At 35.9% G+C, this 5,148-nt stretch overlaps 1 long non-coding RNA gene across 4 annotated transcripts; it reads left to right on the forward strand.

The window, feature by feature from the left end:
* The first annotated feature begins 728 nt into the window (after positions 1-728).
* On the forward strand, positions 729-4,286 carry LOC142172991 (uncharacterized). 4 transcript variants are annotated; one of them, XR_012702372.1, is made up of 4 exons: positions 729-1,012; positions 1,543-2,182; positions 2,436-3,198; positions 3,287-4,286. It is a non-coding gene; the product is annotated as an uncharacterized LOC142172991 (long non-coding RNA). The 4 variants fall into 4 exon arrangements; XR_012702371.1 differs by having other exon boundaries at positions 2,436-2,586; positions 2,731-4,286; XR_012702369.1 differs by having other exon boundaries at positions 731-1,012; positions 2,436-4,285.
* Positions 4,287-5,148: the final 862 nt, after the last annotated feature.

Genomic DNA, 5,148 nt, shown 5'->3' on the forward strand with positions numbered 1-5,148 from the left:
AGCATTTAAACTCTCACAATACTATAGCTAGGAACTCACCAATTGTAAATAAAGAATGCTCTTCTTTAGGAAAATATTCAAGCTTAATGTAAAATGAACTACTCGTCAGATAGCCAATAAACTAAATCCAGTATTTGTCTATTACGTATACAATAATAGATAAGAATTAAAAACACACAAACAAAAAGAAGAATCAAAAACAAAAAAAAAGTGAACACAACTATGCCAAAGTGATACAAGAATTACTTTTAAAATATAGGTTGCATAGCTTTCCGGGACCATTACATTTAATCCCAAGGATAAAAAAGAAAAATCAATTACATAGTGAGTAAAACGAAACTTTTCTCGAAGTAACAGTGCATCTGCTTAATTCTAGTAAAGAAGAGAATTAATTAGTGAAATGGATTACCAAAGGATAAATTGATTCACCTGATTTGATTGCTAAATATTGGCTCTTTTGTTGCAATCTTTACTTAGTTTTTTATGGGTAATTTTGTAATTCAACTTTAACTTAAAGTGTTCCTATTTATAATATAGTACTTTCTCCGTTTCAATTTATGTGAACTTGTTTGATTGAGCACGGAATTTAAGAAAAAATGAAGAATTTTTAAACTTGTGGTCGTAAACAAGTCAAAAAAAGTCTAGAGTATTTATGTGGTTATAAAAGCTTATCATTAAGGTTAGAATTGAAAGTTTAAGCTAAATTGTTTCCAAATTTTAAAAAGAGTATATCTTTTTGAACGAATCAAGAAGAAATAGCTTCGATACTGTGCTGCAACACAGGGAGTATGATTTAATTGTCTATTTTCTTCAGCAACCTCTAATGGCGATCTAGCCTTTTCCGATCACTTCTTTTTGTGCTTTCTTTTTCCATCTCCATTGTTGTGTATTCCTCTGCTATGGCCACCAGCGAAATTGGTCGTCGGCCTTTCCCTGAAGATTTAGACGGAGAAATTCTACTCAGGCTGCCCCTGAAGTCGTCGTTGCGATTCAAATGCGTGTGCAATAACTGGTATGTTCTTATCAACAGCCGCACTTTTATTAGAAAACATTGAATTTGTAGCAAGAATAAGCCTTCCCAATACCCGATTTATGATTATGCTGCACGCGATGATACTCCTCCCGTCGCTTTGATTTCGGCTGATGGTGTTTGTACATTGACACCCCCTTTACATGAAAATCCTGAATATCCCGAAAACAGATACATGCATATCTTTGCAATGGCGATGTGGAATCCTTCGACCAGAGAGGTGAGGCACCTCCCTCCACACAAAATCCAGTACACTCACTTTGGGTTCGGATTAGATCCCTTGACTAATGACTATAAGGTGGTTTACTATAATTTCCACTGTGGTGAATATGAATATGCAGCTGTCTACTCTTGTTCTACCGACTCATGTAGAAACATTACACCTAAAATTAAATTCTATTCATACACTATAATGACTGTTTAGAAGCCTATGGTAATGCTTATCTGAATGGAGCTTATTACTGGCTGATAAGGGAAGATTTTAACTGCAGCATTCTTTCATTTGATTTCAGCAATGAGGTGTTTGAAGAGATTGAAGGGCCAGACAATTTACTTTATGTGGATCTGATATTGCTTGATGACTACATTGCCCTCTTGACTGGTGACGCGGAATTTGTTCATGATATATGGCTAATGATCCAACCAGGGGTAATATCTAAGAATTGAATTTGCTAGAGAAGGGAAAATATGATTAATTATTCCTTAGTAGGAATGATGATCTTGGAGCTCTTGGATGCTCCACCACAGCCTTTTGTGTATGGATTTGGTGGGCAGGGAATAAAATTCCCAACATCTTATCAAGACAAAAGAAAATCAGACATGGCTAGCATTTTTTTGCAGTGCATGATACATAAACAACATCCACTTGGTTAAAGCCCAGAATTTTAGACAAGACACTCGTTATTTCTCCCTTTCTGTAACCTTTATCATTTGACGCACCGGTTCCTGCACCACTCAGTTTGTTAACAATCACATTGCTCGCAATCTTGGTGTTTGTTGCATACTTCAGTACTGCAGCCCAGAATTGTTTATTATTTGGCTAGAGCAACAACCATGATGCCTTCATTCATGTGTCCACAGTATATCATCCGCTAATCAGACAATACCAACATTTGTGAAGAGCGGCCCCTAACTGTTTCTCTGTTCTCCACTGTAAGTACATTGAAAAATAAGCATATGTAAAGATTACTACAAGAATATATGTGTATATATATATGAAGATTTTTGAATTTTATACATGTTAAAAATATATATACTAGTACTAATCATCAAAAAAACAGCATTGCATAATTTGTTGGTAACTTGCATTGCAGTGCTTTTTAGTTTCACTGCTTCCCCCCCCCCCCCCCCCCAAAAAAAAACCCCCCAAGTAATTTCTCAATCGACCACCTATTATAATATGCAGATTGTATTACAATGGGCACCCACATTCTGTGGGAGGAATAACTACAAAAATCCTGTTCAGTTAAGTTTCACCATGCATGGCCTTTGGCCTGCAAACAGTACCGGATATACTCTAAAATGTGATCTACCTCAACACGAGACTAACGTGATCAGTATGTTCTTAAAAATACTTATTAGCATAGTTTCTGTTTTTTTTTTTAAAATTATTAGTAGTATATTTTTAACATAGAATTCAAAAATCTTCATCTATTCTTGTACTAATTGATATATATGCTTAATTTTACATGTACTTACAGTGGATAACGGCCAAATAGTTAGGAGCAGCTCTTAACAAATGCTTGGTATATCCTGATCCACGGTCGTTCCGATGACATACTGTGGACACGTGAAAGGAGGTATTACGGCTATTGCTCTAGCCAAAATATAAAAGATATTGACTACTTCTGGGCTGCAACACTGAAGTATGCAACAAATACCAAGAATGCGGGCAATGTGATTGTTAACAAACTGAGTAGTGCAGGAACCGGTGCGTCATATGATAAAGGTTACAGAAAGAGAGCAATAACGAGTGTCTTGTCTAAAATTCTGGACTTTAACCAAGTGGATATTGTTTATATATCATGCACTGCAAAAAATGCTAGCCCTGTCTGATTTTCTTTTGTCTTGATAAGATGTTGGGGAATTTCATTCCCTGCCCACCAAATCCATATACAAAAGGCTGTGGTGGAGCATCCAAGAGCTACAAGATCATCATCCCTACTAAGGTATAATTAATCATATTTTTCATTCTCTAGCAAATTCGATTCTTATATATTACTTATTTATGTTGTTTTCTTGGTCTATTTTTTGTAGGTCATCTATATACATTTGTATCTATACCCGTTTTTTATGTCACGTTTTAACTTATGTCCGCTTTACAAAAACAATTGCAAGCATACCCGCTTTTTCGCATAACTTCAGCATACGGGGCTGAAGTAGCAAAGGCAGTCATGCAAAACTTCAGCATTCTAGTAGTCGGGCCTGAAGTTCAGCTCTAGAGCTGAAATTTTTGTTTTGTAACTGGTGAACGTCAGCTCTAGAGCTGAAGTTTTTGTTTTGTAACTCGCGAACTTCAGCTCTAGAGCTGAAGTTTTTGTTTTTGTGTTTTTGTTTTGTAACTGGCGAACTTCAGCTCTAGAGCTGAAGTTTTTGTTTGTAACTGACGAACTTCAGCTCTAGAGCTAAAGTTTTTGTTTTGTAACTGGTGAAGTTTTTGTTTTGTAACTGGGGTTTTTGTTCTATATTTGATTAACTTCAGCATGTTGTAGGCCTCTTCGGCTTATTAGTCTCTGCAACCTTGCTCTTCTCAACCTTGGATTAACTTCAACATGTTGTAGGGTTTGTTTCTTGCTACAGAAAGCTACTTTGGTATACTCATTATTTAGTTTCTAAGCTTCAAGAATCCACTAATACAACAACAAAAAATATTATAGTGTGTTGAAGTCTAAACACAAAAATGCATTATGTGAAGCACTTGAGAAGATCAAATCAGGTACGTACAATATGAGTATTTAATTTGGTACAATGAAAACTATTTTCTCGTTTCACCAGCAAAAAAGCAATATGCAACATGGCGAGGAGGAAGCATAGACAGAGTCAAGAAAGAGAAGAGGAACTGTAATCCATACAAACAAGTACATAGCCAATCATTAACATTAACTACATTGCTAATCTTCAGAAAGAAGAAGAAGAAGAAAATGAAGGAGGAGAAGGAGGAGGAGAAAGGGGGCTGAAGTTATTTAAAAAGTGGGTACACGTTAAAAATTTTGAAAAAAATGGGTATAGGTTAAATGGGGGCGACCAAGTAGGGCGCCCCATGCAATTTTTACTGCTGCTACAAGGAAAGCATCTGAATGGGAGGGTCTAGCTAATAGGGATGGCAATGGTGCGGGGCGGGTGCGAGGTGGGGCAGGTTAAAACAAATTTTAAAATTTTTAAAGTGGGGCGGGTTGCGGGTTTAATGCGGAACAACTTTGAATTTTATCTTAATATTTCTTAGTTACATGATTGTCAAGTCTTTTTTGGTGAAAGAAATTTTTTATTCATCATCACCATCACCAGGAAAAAAACTTACAAAACCAGAACAAAATCGTTAGCTAACTCCTAGGTAGTAGCTACAAGAATCTTTAAATCTATTTTTCTAATTTATTCTATAAACCTACTACAAGTTCTGTATCCATCCTATTTCTTACAGTGACATATTCACCAAAATGATATTACATAAGTCAAGATATCGTATTAGTAATAGGAAATGATAAAGGAAAAAGAAAGAAAAAATTAAGTGGGGCGGGGCGGGTTGAAATTTTTGTGGATTTTGCCAAATTTTCGTCTCGCACCCGCCCCGCCCCATTGCCATCCCTACTAGCTGAAGAAGAACTTAGTTCCTTAATTACTAGGAGCTGGAAAAATAAAGAAATACTACTTGTTGTATAGGCTTAATTTCTCTGCTTTTAATCTTCTATACTAAGGTGTGGAAGAATATATACCTATAAATATTCTGATTATAGTGGAAACTCCTTACACCCTATCTAATGACTTTCTTTTCTATTTATTTTATTGTGTTGTCTCTGCTAAAGGACTAGCAAGTGCATTTGCTCAGAAGGACTTCAGTACGTAATTAAGTTGTTCCACAGCAAGTAATTGAGTAGGATTTTGGGCATCTATACGGTACAGAA

Source organism: Nicotiana tabacum, chromosome 18 (assembly GCF_000715075.1).
Source record: "Nicotiana tabacum cultivar K326 chromosome 18, ASM71507v2, whole genome shotgun sequence".
Classification (NCBI taxonomy): domain Eukaryota; kingdom Viridiplantae; phylum Streptophyta; class Magnoliopsida; order Solanales; family Solanaceae; genus Nicotiana; species Nicotiana tabacum.